Genomic DNA, 17,326 nt, shown 5'->3' with positions numbered 1-17,326 from the left:
ATTTTCCTGGCATCCACCAATCCCAGATTCGTCCGTCGGACTGGCAGATGGTAAACCGTGATTCATCACTCCAGTGAACGCGTTTCCAATGTTCCAATGAATCCAATGGCGGCGAGCTTTACATCACTCCAGCCGACATTTTGCATTACGTATGGTGATCTTAGGTTTGTGTACGGCTGCTCAAACCCATTTCATGAAGCTCCCGACAAACAGTTATTGTGCTGATGTTGCTTCCAGAGGCAGTTTGGTACTCGGTAGTGAGTTTTGAAACTGAGGACAGATGATTTTTATGTGCTACGCGCTACACAGTCCCGTTCTGTAAGCGGGTGTGGCCTACCATTTCGTGGCTGAGCCGTTGTTGCTTCTAGACGTTTCCACAATAACAGCACTTACAGTGGACCGGGGCAGTTCTAGCAGGGCAGAAATCTTATGAAACTGACTTGTTGGAAAAGTGGCATCCTATGATAGTGTAACGGTTTTTGTTGGTGGAAGGAGAGGAGGACCAAAATGCAGCGTGGTACGTATCCATAATATAATTTAATCGAGAATGAATACAAAATACAAAAGAACAAGAGAATAAATGAAAACCGAAACAGTCCCGTATGGTGCAAACACTAACACAGGAAACAATCACCCACAAAACACAATAGAAAACAGGCTACCTAAATATGGCTCCCAATCAGAGACAACGACTGACACCTGCCTCTGATTGAGAACCATACTAGGCCAAACACATAGAAATATAAATACAGAACAAAACATAGAAAAACAACATAGAATGCCCACCCCAACTCACACCCTGACCAAACTAAAATAAAGACATAAAAAAGGAACTAAGGTCAGAACGTGACAGACAGTGCCACTTTGAAAGTCACTGAGCTCTTTAGTAAGGCCATTCTACTGCCAGTGTTTGTCTATGGAGATTGCATGGCGGTGTGCTCGATTTCATACACCTGTCAGCAACGGGTGTGGCTGAAATAGCTGAATCCACTAATTTGAAGGGGTGTCCTCTCACACTCGGCCAGGTCGCAGTTGTAAATGAGAACTTGTTCTCAACTGGCCTACCTGGTTAAATAAATAACCTTGTTCTCACCTGGCCTACCTGGTTAAATAAAGAACCTTGTTCTCAACTGGCCTACCTGGTTAAATAAAGAACTTGTTCTCAACTGGCCTACCTGGTTAAATAAAGAACTTGTTCTCAACTAGCCTACCTGGTTAAATAAATAACCTTGTTCTCAACTGGTCTACCTGGTTAAATAAAGAACCTTGTTCTCAACTGGCCTACCTGGTTAAATAAAGAACCTTGTTCTCAACTGGCCTACCTGGTTAAATAAAGAACTTGTTCTCAACTAGCCTACCTGGTTAAATAAAGAACCTTGTTCTCAACTGGTCTACCTGGTTAAATAAAGAACCTTGTTCTCAACTGGTCTACCTGGTTAAATAAAGAACCGTGTTCTCAACTGGCCTACCTGGTTAAATAAAGAACTTGTTCTCAACTGGCCTACCTGGTTAAATAAAGAACCTTGTTCTCAACTGGCCTACCTGGTTAAATAAAGAACTTGTTCTCAACTGGCCTACCTGGTTAAATAAAGAACCTTGTTCTCAACTGGCCTACCTGGTTAAATAAAGAACCTTGTTCTCAACTGGTCTACCTGGTTAAATAAAGAACCTTGTTCTCAACTGGCCTGCCTGGTTAAATAAAGAACCTTGTTCTCAACTGGCCTACCTGGTTAAATAAAGAACTTGTTCTCAACTGGCCTACCTGGTTAAATAAAGAACCTTGTTCTCACCTGGCCTACCTGGTTAAATAAAGAACCTTGTTCCCACCTGGCCTACCTGGTTAAATAAAGAACTTGTTCTCAACTAGCCTACCTGGTTAAATAAAGAACCTTGTTCTCAACTGGCCTACCTGGTTAAATAAAGAACCTTGTTCTCAACTGGCCTACCTGGTTAAATAAAGAACCTTGTTCTCAACTGGCCTACCTGGTTAAATAAAGAACCTTGTTCCCAACTGGCCTACCTGGTTAAATAAAGGACCTTGTTCTCAACTGGCCTACCTGGTTAAATAAAGAACCTTGTTCCCAACTAGCCTACCTGGTTAAATAAAGAACCTTGTTCTCAACTGGCCTACCTGGTTAAATAAAGGACCTTGTTCTCAACTGGCCTACCTGGTTAAATAAAGAACTTGTTCTCAACTGGCCTACCTGGTTAAATAAAGAACCTTGTTCTCACCTGGCCTACCTGGTTAAATAAAGAACCTTGTTCCCACCTGGCCTACCTGGTTAAATAAAGAACTTGTTCTCAACTAGCCTACCTGGTTAAATAAAGAACCTTGTTCTCAACTGGCCTACCTGGTTAAATAAAGAACCTTGTTCTCAACTGGCCTACCTGGTTAAATAAAGAACCTTGTTCTCAACTGGCCTACCTGGTTAAATAAAGAACCTTGTTCCCAACTGGCCTACCTGGTTAAATAAAGGACCTTGTTCTCAACTGGCCTACCTGGTTAAATAAAGAACCTTGTTCCCAACTAGCCTACCTGGTTAAATAAAGAACCTTGTTCTCAACTGGCCTACCTGGTTAAATAAAGGACCTTGTTCTCAACTGGCCTACCTGGTTAAATAAAGAACTTGTTCTCAACTAGCCTACCTGGTTAAATAAAGAACCTTGTTCTCACCTGGCCTACCTGGTTAAATAAAGAACCTTGTTCTCACCTGGCCTACCTGGTTAAATAAAGAACTTGTTCTCAACTGGCCTACCTGGTTAAATAAAGAACCTTGTTCCCAACTGGCCTACCTGGTTAAATAAAGGACCTTGTTCTCAACTGGCCTACCTGGTTAAATAAAGAACCTTGTTCCCAACTGGCCTACCTGGTTAAATAAAGAACCTTGTTCCCAACTGGCCTACCTGGTTAAATAAAGAACCTTGTTCTCAACTGGCCTACCTGGTTAAATAAAGAACCTTGTTCTCAACTGGCCTACCTGGTTAAATAAAGAACCTTGTTCCCAACTGGCCTACCTGGTTAAATAAAGGACCTTGTTCTCAACTGGCCTACCTGGTTAAATAAAGAACCTTGTTCCCAACTGGCCTACCTGGTTAAATAAAGAACCTTGTTCTCAACTGGCCTACCTGGTTAAATAAAGAACCTTGTTCTCAACTGGCCTACCTGGTTAAATAAAGAACCTTGTTCTCACCTGGCCTACCTGGTTAAATAAATAACCTTGTTCTCAACTGGCCTACCTGGTTAAATAAAGAACCTTGTTCTCACCTGGCCTACCTGGTTAAATAAAGAACCTTGTTCTCAACTGGCCTACCTGGTTAAATAAAGAACTTGTTCTCAACTGGCCTACCTGGTTAAATAAAGAACCTTGTTCTCAACTGGCCTACCTGGTTAAATAAAGAACTTGTTCTCAACTGGCCTACCTGGTTAAATAAAGAACCTTGTTCTCAACTGGCCTACCTGGTTAAATAAAGAACCTTGTTCTCAACTGGCCTACCTGGTTAAATAAAGAACCTTGTTCTCAACTGGCCTACCTGGTTAAATAAAGAACCTTGTTCTCAACTGGCCTACCTGGTTAAATAAAGAACCTTGTTCTCACCTGGCCTACCTGGTTAAATAAAGAACCTTGTTCTCAACTGGCCTACCTGGTTAAATAAAGAACTTGTTCTCAACTGGCCTACCTGGTTAAATAAAGAACCTTGTTCTCAACTGGCCTACCTGGTTAAATAAAGAACCTTGTTCTCAACTGGCCTACCTGGTTAAATAAAGAACCTTGTTCCCAACTGGCCTACCTGGTTAAATAAAGGACCTTGTTCTCAACTGGCCTACCTGGTTAAATAAAGAACCTTGTTCCCAACTGGCCTACCTGGTTAAATAAAGAACCTTGTTCTCAACTGGCCTACCTGGTTAAATAAAGAACCTTGTTCTCAACTGGCCTACCTGGTTAAATAAAGAACCTTGTTCTCACCTGGCCTACCTGGTTAAATAAATAACCTTGTTCTCAACTGGCCTACCTGGTTAAATAAAGAACCTTGTTCTCACCTGGCCTACCTGGTTAAATAAAGAACCTTGTTCTCAACTGGCCTACCTGGTTAAATAAAGAACTTGTTCTCAACTGGCCTACCTGGTTAAATAAAGAACCTTGTTCTCAACTGGCCTACCTGGTTAAATAAAGAACTTGTTCTCAACTGGCCTACCTGGTTAAATAAAGAACCTTGTTCTCAACTGGCCTACCTGGTTAAATAAAGAACCTTGTTCTCAACTGGCCTACCTGGTTAAATAAAGAACCTTGTTCTCAACTGGCCTACCTGGTTAAATAAAGAACCTTGTTCTCAACTGGCCTACCTGGTTAAATAAAGAACCTTGTTCTCACCTGGCCTACCTGGTTAAATAAAGAACCTTGTTCTCAACTGGCCTACCTGGTTAAATAAAGAACTTGTTCTCAACTGGCCTACCTGGTTAAATAAAGAACCTTGTTCTCAACTGGCCTACCTGGTTAAATAAAGAACTTGTTCTCAACTGGCCTACCTGGTTAAATAAAGAACCTTGTTCTCAACTGGCCTACCTGGTTAAATAAAGAACCTTGTTCTAGTGTCAGAGGCCCGCGCATAGAATTAGAATCTCTAAATGGGTACATCCCCTCTGATTATGGCAATTTGACAGGTGAGCTCATATTTCTATAGACCCACCCACCAAGGTGTCTCCTCCCCTGTCATGTATCTGCTTGATGACTCAGGCTGAGATGAGCCACTAACTGATGGGTAGCAGTGTCTCAAGAATTTATTACGAGGTACAAGAGACATTGTTTGTGTTCAAGTGATGATACAATTATGGACGAAAACAAATCATGTTTCTTTCAATCTCTCTCTCTCTCTCTCTCTCTCTCTCTCTCTCTCTCTCTCTCTCTCTCTCTCTCTATCTATCTCTTTCTCAATTCAATTGAAGGGCTTTATTGGCATGGGAAACATATGTTAACATTGCCAAAGCAAGTGAAGTAGATAATTTAACAAAAGTGAAATAAACAATAAAAATGAACAGCAAACATTACACTCACAGAAGTTCCAAAAGAATAAAGACATTTCAAATGTCATATTATGTTTATATACTCTCTGTCTCTGTCTGTTTCTGCCACTCTATCTCTCTGTCTCTCTCTCTGTCTCTCTCTCTCACGCTCTCTCTCACTGATAATTAATTTCAAGAAAACAAAGGTGTTTTACAGATTTCCAAGTTATTCATTGAAGGTGTAAATAAATGTCTCATTTCAAAGAAGAAGAAGAAGCTTAGAAACGGTCTCATCAGATGAATGACACAGAGAGGTACTATTCTGAGAACATTTCTGCTTGTGGTAAAGTATCTGTATATATATATAGCTAGCGCAGTGTATCAATAGCGGATATGACAGACAGAACCACCAACTGACTGACTCAAAGAGTCACATTAGAAAAACCAATCCTGAGCAATGGAAATCCAACATGTCATGTGTATAAAATATGAAGTACATCATGCCGATTGGCCTGTGATGTGGGGAACGACGATGAAACGCACGAGTCAGAGTATCTCCACAGTACCCTGACAAGTGAGTGACAGACAGATAGTCCAGCACTCGCCCTTCAGACAGTCTTACTGAAAACATCTTCCTACATAGACAGACAAAAACATATTATGAGCCTTATAACAAGGCATTATAAAGGTTCATACGTGCGTATAACAAGTTACAAAGCATGTATAATCTCTATAGGGATTCTGATGCCAGACAGTCAGTCCAGCTGTAGGGCGGCCCAGCCTCCGAAGTAACTCCGAAGTAGCTCTCAACTGTATGCAAGAACTTCTCTGTATTGTCTTAGAAATGCTGTATTATCTCTTCAACCCCCATTCGAACACACCTCTGGGTAGCAGAGGTTCTGTTGTCATTACATCCTGTAGGTCTGATATCTGATTGGAGGTTCACTTTACAGTAATGCTATTGGTCAACTCAGATTTTGAATCCAAACAGTCAGATGCTAAAAAAAAAGGGTATTAGATTCATTCTCTTTCTATATATCTTTTTTCCTGACCTGCTGTGGTGAGATACACTCTCTCTCTCTATCTCTCCCCTCACCAGGATCTCAGTCTCTCTCTTTATCTCTCTCCTCACCAGGATCTCAGTCTCTCTCTTTATATCTCTCCTCACCAGGATCTCAGTCTCTCTCTCTCTCTCCCCTCACCAGGATCTCACTCTCTCTCTTTATCTCTCCCCTCACCAGGATCTCACTCTCTCTCTTTATCTCTCCCCTCACCAGGATCTCAGTCTCTCTCTCTCTCTCTCTCTCCTCCCCAGGGACTCACTCTCTCTCTTTATCTCTCCCCTCACCAGGATCTCAGTCTCTCTCTCTTTATCTCTCCCCTCACCAGGATCTCAGTCTCTCTCTCTCTCTCTCTCTCCCCTCACCAGGATCTCAGTCTCTCTCTTTATCTCTCCCCTCACCAGGATGTCAGTCTCTCTCTTTATCTCTCCCCTCGCCAGGATGTCAGTCTCTCTCTTTATCTCTCCCCTCACCAGGATCTCAGTCTCTCTCTTTATCTCTCCCCTCACCAGGATCTCAGTCTCTCTCTTTATCTCTCTCCACACCAGGATCTCAGTCTCTCTCTTTATCTCTCCCCTCACCAGGATCTCAGTCTCTCTCTTTATCTCTCCCCTCACCAGGATCTCAGTCTCTCTCTCTCTCTCTCCTCCCCAGGGACTCACTCTCTCTCCTTATCTTTCTCATCCCCAGGATCTCACTCTCTCTCTCTTTATCTCGCTCCTCCCCAAGGACTCTTGGGGCAGACCTTTCAGGCTATGTCTTCTCTCTCTCCCTCTCTGATCATGCCTAGAATAATGCCTTGTAATGCTTGTTAATTCCTTGTAACGTGAGCTTTCTGTCTTGTATGTGATTTCATTCATTGTACCGTGTAATATCTGAATTTGATAGACAATTCTCAGACCTTTCTTGATAGTGTCTTTCTATAGCTCTTTAAGAGTGTTGGTTGCATATTCCTGTTCATCCTCAGACCCTTCATCCTTTGTCCATTCATTGCATAGTCTTATTACGGGTCGCAGGTGAGCTATATATATATATAAAACATACTTATATATCAAATATTAACACACTACACAGCTACTCCTCAAGCAGTCATATTGATAGTATCTTCAAACATAGAGAAAAACCCCACTATAAGCCTGATATGCCTCATAACAAGTTATAATATATTACATTATACCTGCAGGCAGTGCTGCAGAGAGGGCCAGACAGTCAGTCAGTACCACAACTCCTCAGAGAGTGACAGACAGTCAGTCCCACAGCTCCTCAGAGAGTGACAGACAGTTAGTCCCACAGCTCCTCAGAGAGTGACAGATGACAGTCAGTCCCACAGCTGCTCAGAGAGTGACAGACGACAGTCAGTCCCACAGCTCCTCAGAGAGCGACAGACGACAGTCAGTCAGTCCCACAGCTCCTCAAACAGTGCTATTGATAAACTCTGCTTACAGTCAGTCTGCCGGTATGACAAAGACTGAATGGATGTGTGAACTCAGCTCGTATCAATGTGAAAAGGACCTGTAAAAACTGTCAAAACATAAGCAACATAGCCCACCGTACAGTAGACAGGTGTAGCTGGGCACAGCCGTCCACAACACTGAATCTACAGCACACCAGCAGACACAATAGCAGAACACAAAACACTTACTTTACTCTAGAAATCAGCCTCTAAAGTAATATCCAGGTTGTGACGTGTGAAGTTTCCAATCGACAAAAAAACAAGATCCTAATCCCCAGTTAGTCCAGTTACTCAGGAAGAGAGATCCGAGAAAGAAGGGGAGAGTCTCGACCCCTTCAGCCAGAGCGCTCCTGTTGCTGTTGCCACTTCCATAGAGATGGTCAGCTGCCTCAGAGGAGACTGGAGAAAGAGAGAGAAACTCAGACTGACTGGTTCTCTGTGATCGTGTCTTTTACCAACGAGCTGCTGTTATAAACTTTTCCCTTGACTGCTCAGACCATCTGCCTGCTGGGTAGGTTTCCGTGGGGACAGGACAGCACGGACGAACGGCAGCCACAACCGAGATCAGCAGAGCAGCAGCCTAAAGCCACATGGGGGCTCCAGAGGCAGGGAGTGCAGTCCACGCAGTACATCAGAGTCACAACACAGTCTTCCCCAGCCTGAGTCAACACGCTGTCCACAACTCAACTTAGTCTCCGAGTGAGCTAAGCTGTCTGTGAGCAGAGCAGCACACAGTCCAGCAGAGTGACCCTGCCTTCCAGGCTACAGCTTGAAGAGCTGCAGAAGGAGGAGAAGGAGGAGGAGGAACAGGAGGAGCGGGTGTTTGTATGAGTGTGTTTGAGGAAGTCTGCAGATGAAGGGTGAGTGGTATGACTAAGCTGTGAACAGTGAGCCGGCCCCCTCTCTCTCTCTTTCTCTCTCTCTCTCTCTCTCTCTCTCTCTCTCTCTCTCTCTCTCTCTCTCTCTCTCTCTCTCTCTCTCTCTCTCTCTTTCTCACAGGCAGGCAGACTTTGTCTTGGGTTTGGTTTCAGATTCCACACAAGCAACTGGCAGCTGTTCCCTCCCTGGTGCACGCACACACACACACACACACACACACACACACACACACACACACACACACACACACACACACACACACACACACACACACACACACACACACACACACACACACACACACACACACACACACACACACACACACACACACACACACACACACACACATACACACACGCACGCACGCACACACGCACGCACACACACACAAACACAGCGGGACTTCCACTTTAAACACCTCTGACTTACAGGGTGAAACTAATACCAATAGTCTGTGTCTCTGTTACATTATATCACTTTACTTCCTGTTCTCATACAGTACACAATATATCGTTTTAGGATAAAGCTGTTATTTCCCCCTTAGTTGCCCCAGATAAGAATCTGTTTTTTACAAGACAAATGACTGTATATACAGCTATTGGTTCAAACAGCTGGAGCTCTCTCTCCTTCACACCTCCTTAAGCCCAGCTGTACACACAACAATAGAAAGGAAAGTGCATCTTGTTTGTCTGTTACTGCTCTGATTGCCTCTGTCCATCTCACAGTGCTTTCCTAAAGACCAAGCATGGCTCTATGTGTGTGTGTGTGTGTGTGTGTGTGTGTGTGTGTGTGTGTGTGTGTGTGTGTGTGTGTGTGTGTGTGTGTGTGTGTGTGTGTGTGTGTGTGTGTGTGTGTGTGTGTGTGTGTGTGTGTGTGTGTGTGTGTGTGTGTGTGTGTTAATTCACAACACTGGGTAGTATTCCCAGCAATGCATCACAGCTTGACTTCAGTATTCAACGTTTGTCCAGGGTGGATAAACATCAACATTTTGACAGTTAAGTCTAGACATTCATTCAGGGTGGTTAAGGTAAGGGTTAAGGTTTGGGATAGGGTTATGAATGGTTAAGGTAAGGGTTAAGGTTTGGGATAGGGTTATGAATGGTTAAGGTAAGGGTTAAGGTTTGGGATAGGGTTATGAATGGTTAAGGTAAGGGTTAAGGTTTGGGATAGGGTTATGAATGGTTAAGGTAAGGGTTAAGGTTTGAGATAAGGTTATGAATGGTTAAGGTAAGGGTTAAGGTTTGGGATAGGGTTATGAATGGTTAAGGTAAGGGTTAAGGTTTGAGATAAGGTTATGAATGGTTAAGGTAAGGGTTAAGGTTTGGGATAGGGTTATGAGTGGTTAAGGTAAGGGTTGGCACTGGGATTGAACAGATGACCCTTAGAGCCAGAGCTACTTGATGGTAATAGTGTTCCCCGTTGCCCCTAGTAAAATCAAATCAAAGTTTATTGGTCGCACACACAGATTTACAAATATTATCACAGGTGCAGCAAAATGCTTGTGTTTCTAGCTCCAACAGAGCAGTAATACCTAGCAACACAGCAACAATAACAATACACATGTAATCAAGAAAAATTAAGAAATAAAGAAATATGAGAAGGAGCCATGTCAGAGACCAGAATATTAATATATGTATAAACTAAACAAAAATATAAACGCAACAAAGTGTTGGTCCCATGTTTCATGAGCTGAAATAAAAGATCCCAGAAATGTTCACATACACACAAAAAGCTTATTTCTCTAATATTTTGTGCACAAATTTGTTTACATCCATGAATTTTCCAAGCTGTTTAAAGGCACAGTCAACTTAGTGTATGTTAACTTCTGACCCACTGGAATTGCGATACAGTGAATTATAAGTGAAATAATCTGTCTGTAAACAATTGTTGGAAAAATGACTTTTGTCATGCACAAAGTAGATGTCCTAACCGACTTGCCAAAACTATAGTTTGTTAACAAGAAATTTGTGGAGTAGTTGAAAAACGAGTTTTAATGACTCCAACCTAAGTGTAAGTAAACTTCCGACTTCAACTGTTTATATATACATATAGCGGTGTGTGAAGACAGTATAGACAGTATATTAATAGAAAAGGACTGTACAGCAGTAGTTATATAGGATAAGGTCTCTTAGACTAGACGTAACATAGTACATTTAAATCTGGGACACTCAAATTAGTGTGATATGTTATGTTTGGTATACACAAGGGCGTTGTCCTTTCGCTCACGGACTGACTGGGCTTCCCTGTATCTATGGTCTGACGGACAAACAGCCCCATTCTCAGAGCTCATAACGGAGTGCTTACATTTCACTTGTGCAATTCAAGATATATTTATTTTACCCTTTCAGTTTGAATGTGAATGTCTAGCAACCCAAAGGTAGCGTGTTCGAATCTCATCACAGAGCTTTTTAGCTAATTAGCTACTTTTAAACGACTTACTACTTTTTAGCTACTTTGCAACTATTTAGCATGTTACCCAACCCTTCCCCTCACCCTAAACCTTAACTCTTTTAGCTAACCTGTCCCCTCACCCTAACCTTAACCCTTTTAGCTAACCCTTCCCCTCACCCTAACCTTAACCCTTTTAGCTAACCCTTCCCCTCACCCTAACCTTAACCCTTTTAGCTAACCCTTCCCCTCACCCTAACCTTAACCCTTTTAGCTAACCCTTCCCCTCACCCTAACCTTAACCCTTTTAGCTAACCCTTCCCCTCACCCTAACCTTAACCCTTTTAGCTAACCCTTCCCCTCACCCTAACCTTAACCCTTTTAGCTAACCTGTCCCCTAACCCTAACCTTAACCCTTTTAGCTAACCCTTCCCCTCACCCTAACCTTAACCCTTTTAGCTAACCTGTCCCCTAACCCTAAACCTAACCCTAACCCTAACCCTAACCCTAACCCTAACCCTAACCCTAACCCTTCCCCTCACCCTAACCTTAACCCTTTTAGCTAACCCTTCCCCTCACCCTAACCTTAACCCTTTTAGCTAACCCTTCCCCTCACCCTAACCTTAACCCTTTTAGCTAACCCTTCCCCTCACCCTAACCCTAACCCTTCCCCTCACCCTAAACCTTTTTGCCTAACTCCTAACCTTAACCCTAACCTTAACCCTAAACCCCTACCCTAGCTAACATTAGCCAGCTAGTTCAAATTTGTGTTAACCACCTAGCTAACGTTAGCCACAACAAATTGGAATTTGTAACATATCATACATTTTGCATATTCGTAACATAAAGTATGTTTTGCAAATTAGTTATATATCCACACAAAATGGATGATGGACATCCACAAATGAATACCTACCATACCAAACGTAACATATCATACCAAACGTAACGTAACATATCATACCAAACGTAACATATCATACCAAACGTAACATATCATACCAAACGTAACATATCATACCAAACGTAACATATCATACCAAACGTAACATATCATACCAAACGTAACATATCATACCAAACGTAACATATCATACCAAACGTAACATATCATACTAAATGGAGTGTTTCAGATTCACACACAGAATAACAGGAAATTATATCAGGTTGCATGAATAGAGTATATTCAGTGCATTCGGAAACTTTTCAGAACCCTTGACTTTTTATAAGAAACGTTAATGTGTTGAAAATCCCAAATTGTTTGCATAGTCAACTTACACACAGCTCTGACACACACACACACTTACCCCACCAGACATGCCACCGTGGGTCTTTTCACAGTCCCCAAATCCAGAACAAATTCAAGAAAGTGTACAGCATTACATAGAGCCATTATCGCATGGCACTCAAATGACCAGCAAACCAGGTTTAAAAAGACAGATAAATCAACAGGTCACGGTACAATGCCTCTCCCTCGTTGACCTAGATAGTTTGTCTGTATGTATTGACATGTAGGCCTTTTGTGTGCCTTTTTAAAAATTGATGCTGTTCTTGTCTATTAATGTTCTGTACTATGTCATATTTCATGTTTTGTGTGGACCACAGGAAGAGTAGCTTCTGCTTTTGCAACAGCTAATGGGGATCCTAATAAAATACCTAAATACTAACAACAACAAAAAAACGTGCCAATATATCCTCCAAACACCAGTTTCTCAAGCATTATCAAATCAAATCAAATCAAATTTGATTTGTCACATACACATGGTTAGCAGATGTTAATGCGAGTGTAGCGAAATGCTTGTGCTTCTAGTTCCGACAATGCTGTAATAACCAACGAGTAATCTAACCTAGCAATTCCACAACTACTACCTTATACACACAAGTGTAACTGTCACGTTCCTGACCTGTTTTCTCTTGTTTTGTATGTGTTTTTTGGTCAGGACGTGAGTTTGGGTGGGCATTCTATGTTGTCTGTTTCTATGTTGGTTTAAGGGTTGCCTGGTATGGCTCTCAATTAGAGGCAGGTGTTTGGCGTTCCTCTAATTGAGAGTCATATTTAGGTAGGTTGTTTCACAGTGTTCGTTGTGGGTGGTTGTCTCCTGTGTCAGTGTTTGTCGCACCATACGGGACTGTTCGGTTTGTTTGTAAGTTCGGTCTTTTGTGTAGTCATTTTCCTGTTCGTGAGTTCTGCGTTTTATGTAAGTTCGCATGTCCAGGTTTGTCTACTCCGTTTTGTTGTTTTGTTAGTTTATAGTCAAGTTCGTGTTTTCGTCTTTTCTGTAAATAAATATGTCATCACAACCCGCTGCGCCTTGGTTCAATCACTACTCCTCCTCTTCGGTTGAAGAGGAGGAGGACTACCGTTACAGAAACACCCACCACAACAGGACCAAGCGGATTGAGGAAGGAGGGCAAGAACTAAAGCAATGGAGAGGAGGAATGGAGTTGGGAGCAAATTTTCAATGGAGAAGGACCCTGGGCTAAGGTGGGAGAGAATCGCCGCTCTCGGGAGGAGAAGGAGGCAGCCACAGCCCAGGAGCGCTGGTATGAGGAGGCAGCACGTATGAGAGGCTGGAAGCCCGAGAGGCTCACCCAAAAATTTCTTGGGGGGTGGCTAAAGGGGAGTGTGGCGAAGCCGGGTAGGATACCTGAGCCAACTCCCCGGGCTTGCCGTGGAGTGAGAGGGCGTCGTACTGGTCAGACACCGTGTTATGCGGTAAAGCGCACGGTGTCCCCAGTACGCGTGCTTAGCCCAGTGCGGGCTATTCCACCTTGCCGCACTGGGAGGGCTAGGTTGGGCATCGAGCCGGATGTCATGAAGCCGGCCCAACGCATCTGGCCACCAGTGCGTCTCCTCGGGCCGGCATACATGGCACCAGCCTTACAGATGGTGTCCCCGGTTCGCCAGCATAGCCCAGTGCGGGCTATTCCACCTCGCCGCACTGGCAGGGCTACGGGCACCATTCAACCTGGTAAGGTTGGGCAGGCTCGGTGCTCAAGAGCACGTGTCCTCCTTCACGGTCCGGTATACCCGGTGCCACCTCCAAGTACCAGTCCACCGGTGGCAGCCCCCCGCACCAGGCTGTCTCTCCGGGTTCTCTCTCCAGCTGCTCCCACCTGTCCAGCGCTGTCAGAGCTTTCCTCCTCTCCAGCGCAGCCAGTGCCTATACCACGCACCAGGCTGTCTCTCCGTCTCCTCCCTACAGGTCTGCCAGTCTGCCCAGAACTGCCCGTCTGTCCTGAGCTGTCAGAGCTGCCCGTCTGTCCCGAGCGGTCAGAGCTGGCTGTCTGCCCAGCGGCGCCTGAACTGCCCGTCTGCCCAACGCCGCATGAACTGCCCGTCTGGACCGAGCCTTCAGAGCCGTCCAGCCAGGACCAGCCAGAGCCGTCCAGCCAGGACCAGCCAGAGCCGTCCAGCCAGGACCAGCCAGAGCCGTCCAGCCAGGACCAGCCAGAGCCGTCCAGCCAGGACCAGCCAGAGCCGTCCAGCCAGGATCAGCCAGAGCCGTCCAGCCAGGACCAGCCAGAGCCGTCCAGCCAGGACCAGCCAGAGCCGTCCAGCCAGGACCAGCCAGAGCCGTCCAGCCAGGACCAGCCAGAGCCGTCCAGCCAGGACCAGCCAGAGCCGTCCAGCCAGGACCAGCCAGAGCCGTCCAGCCAGGACCAGCCAGAGCCGTCCAGCCAGGACCAGCCAGAGCCGTCCAGCCAGGATCAGCCAGAGCCGTCCAGCCAGGACCAGCCAGAGCCGTCCAGCCAGGACCAGCCAGAGCCGTCCAGCCAGGACCTGCCAGAGCCGTCCAGCCAGGACCAGCCAGAGCCGTCCAGCCAGGACCAGCCAGAGCCGTCCAGCCAGGACCAGCCAGAGCCGTCCAGCCAGGACCAGCCAGAGCCGTCCAGCCAGGATCTGCCAGAGTCCCTCAGCCAGGATCTGCCAGAGTCCCTCAGCCAGGACCTGCCAGAGTCCCTCAGCCAGGACCTGCCAGAGTCCCTCAGCCAGGACCTGCCAGAGTCCCTCAGCCAGGACCTGCCAGAGTCCCTCAGCCAGGACCTGCCAGAGTCCCTCAGCCAGGACCTGCCAGAGTCCCTCAGCCCGGACCTGCCAGAGTCCCTTATCCCGATGCTGCCCCTTCATTTAGGTGGGTTTAGTTGGAGGGTGGTCATTGGGAGGGGGATACAGAAGCGGGGAGTGACTATGGTGGTGTGGGGACAGCGTCCGGAGCCTGAGCCACCACCGTGGTCAGATGCCCACCCAGACCCTCCCCTAGACTTTGTGCTGGTGCGCCCGGCGTTCGCACCTTAAGGGGGGGGGTTATGTCACGTTCCTGACCTGTTTTCTCTTGTTTTGTATGTGTTTTTTGGTCAGGACGTGAGTTTGGGTGGGCATTCTATGTTGTCTGTTTCTATGTTGGTTTAAGGGTTGCCTGGTATGGCTCTCAATTAGAGGCAGGTGTTTGGCGTTCCTCTAATTGAGAGTCATATTTAGGTAGGTTGTTTCACAGTGTTCGTTGTGGGTGGTTGTCTCCTGTGTCAGTGTTTGTCGCACCATACGGGACTGTTCGGTTTGTTTGTAAGTTCGGTCTTTTGTGTAGTCATTTTCCTGTTCGTGAGTTCTGCGTTTTATGTAAGTTCGCATGTCCAGGTTTGTCTACTCCGTTTTGTTGTTTTGTTAGTTTATAGTCAAGTTCGTGTTTTCGTCTTTTCTGTAAATAAATATGTCATCACAACCCGCTGCGCCTTGGTTCAATCACTACTCCTCCTCTTCGGTTGAAGAGGAGGAGGACTACCGTTACAGTAACGGGATAGAGAATATGTGCATAAAGATATATGAATGAGTGATGGAACAGAACGGCATAGGCACTTGTCTGTTACTTTATATAATTATAAAATACATCCCACTGGCCACAGACGTCAATTCAACATCTATTCCACATTGGTTCAATGTAATTTCATTGAAATGACATGGAAACAGCGTTGATTAAACCAGCGTGTGCACAGTGGGATGTATTGTTTGACAATTTACTCTGAGGGCCACACATTTTAGTCATTAAAAGTGAAGAATGTTTGATGAACTATAATCAAAATTCAAAGAATTTAACAAAATATAGCAACATGTTTATTGATGACACATGTGAAACGTCACGGACATGTTGTGTCTGTAAAAAAAAAAAAGTAGTTTCATTAAGATTATTTAAATGTATACTGTTATAAAAGCAGTTCAATACAAACAATATAAGTGGATATATAGTGTACCATACTCATTGTCTGTATTTCCCCCCCTATATTTTAAGAAGGTCTCTACCAGTGGACCAGTGGACCTGCTGAGCCAGCACCTACAGGCTAGCTTTTATTTTACTTACCTTTAGCAGGATTCCTTGCCAAGTTAATAAGGATTGGTCTTGCTGCAGACACATGAGTGCCCACAAAACCTTTGCTTATTGAGCTGCAAAAGAGAGAGAAAACCCTAATAGTCCCATTGAACAGAGGAGGAAACCAAGTCCCCTGTCAAAAGGAGTATCTGAATCCGTGTTCAGATGCTACTGTAACATTACCTAATTATATGCGTGACCGTAGTTACATAGAGTTTAGCTAGCTGAATAGCATTTACTAAAATGGGCAAAAACTATACCTTGTTAACATTAGAAAATTGCATTATATTTTAGATCTCACCAACTTCGTCAGTTCTCTTACCTATGAAAATGAATGCTAGAGCTATTGTAACTTTACTGTACCGTTACCATGCTAGCTAGCTAGCTTGCCAGGCAGCTCAGCCAAAGATATTTATAACTAACCCAAGATAGTTATTCTGTGTCATTTACAGTGGGAGCAAATGAAGCTTAGTGGGCAGAACAAGCAAGGAGGTGGGCAAAGCCAAGCATGAGCTAGTGAGATCCAATTGGCACGTTGTGACATGTACTGGCATATTTCCATTAGGGAACACCTCCTCTGTGAAGTGCCCGTGTGCACAAACTCAACTCGACCTTACACTCCTTCTAAACAACTTAATTTTTTAACATTTTGGCAAAGCATCAAGCCTATAAAACTTAGTGCACTGTGCTCGTAACAGATAACATTTTGGCAAAGCATCAAGCCTATAAAACTTAGTGCACTGTGCTCGTAACAGATAACATTTTGGCAAAGCATTAAGCCTATAAAACTTAGTGCACTGTGCTCGTAACAGATAACATTTTGGCAAAGCATTAAGCCTATAAAACTTAGTGCACTGTGCTCGTAACAGATAACATTTTGGCAAAGCATCAAGCCTATAAAACTTAGTGCACTGTGCTCGTAACAGATAACATTTTGGCAAAGCATTAAGCCTATAAAACTTAGTGCACTGTGCTCGTAACAGATTACATTTTGGCAAAGCATTAAGCCTATAAAACTTAGTGCACTGTGCTCGTAACAGATTACATTTTGGGAACAGAAACATTTATTGAGGTCAGATGTTAAATCGATGAGAAAATATGCAGAATGTCGGTCCGGTCTCACCTAGTCTTATCCTCTCCCACTACTCACGACTACTAGTCTTATCCTCTCCCACTA

The 17,326-nt window shown here is 44.4% G+C and overlaps 1 protein-coding gene across 2 annotated transcripts in view; it reads right to left on the bottom strand.

The window, feature by feature from the left end:
• Positions 1 to 8,375, bottom strand: part of arhgap24 (Rho GTPase activating protein 24) — a 253,967-nt gene extending 245,592 nt beyond the window's left edge. For both annotated transcript variants that reach the window (XM_071341555.1, XM_071341563.1), the window contains exon 1: positions 7,703 to 8,375. The gene's annotated coding sequence lies outside the window, so the exon portion shown is untranslated. The remainder of the gene's footprint in view (positions 1 to 7,702) is intronic.
• Between the last annotated feature and the right edge of the window lie 8,951 nt (positions 8,376 to 17,326).

This window comes from Salvelinus alpinus, chromosome 1 (assembly GCF_045679555.1).
Source record: "Salvelinus alpinus chromosome 1, SLU_Salpinus.1, whole genome shotgun sequence".
NCBI lineage: Eukaryota > Metazoa > Chordata > Actinopteri > Salmoniformes > Salmonidae > Salvelinus > Salvelinus alpinus.
This window is presented reverse-complemented; position numbering and strand designations above follow the sequence as displayed.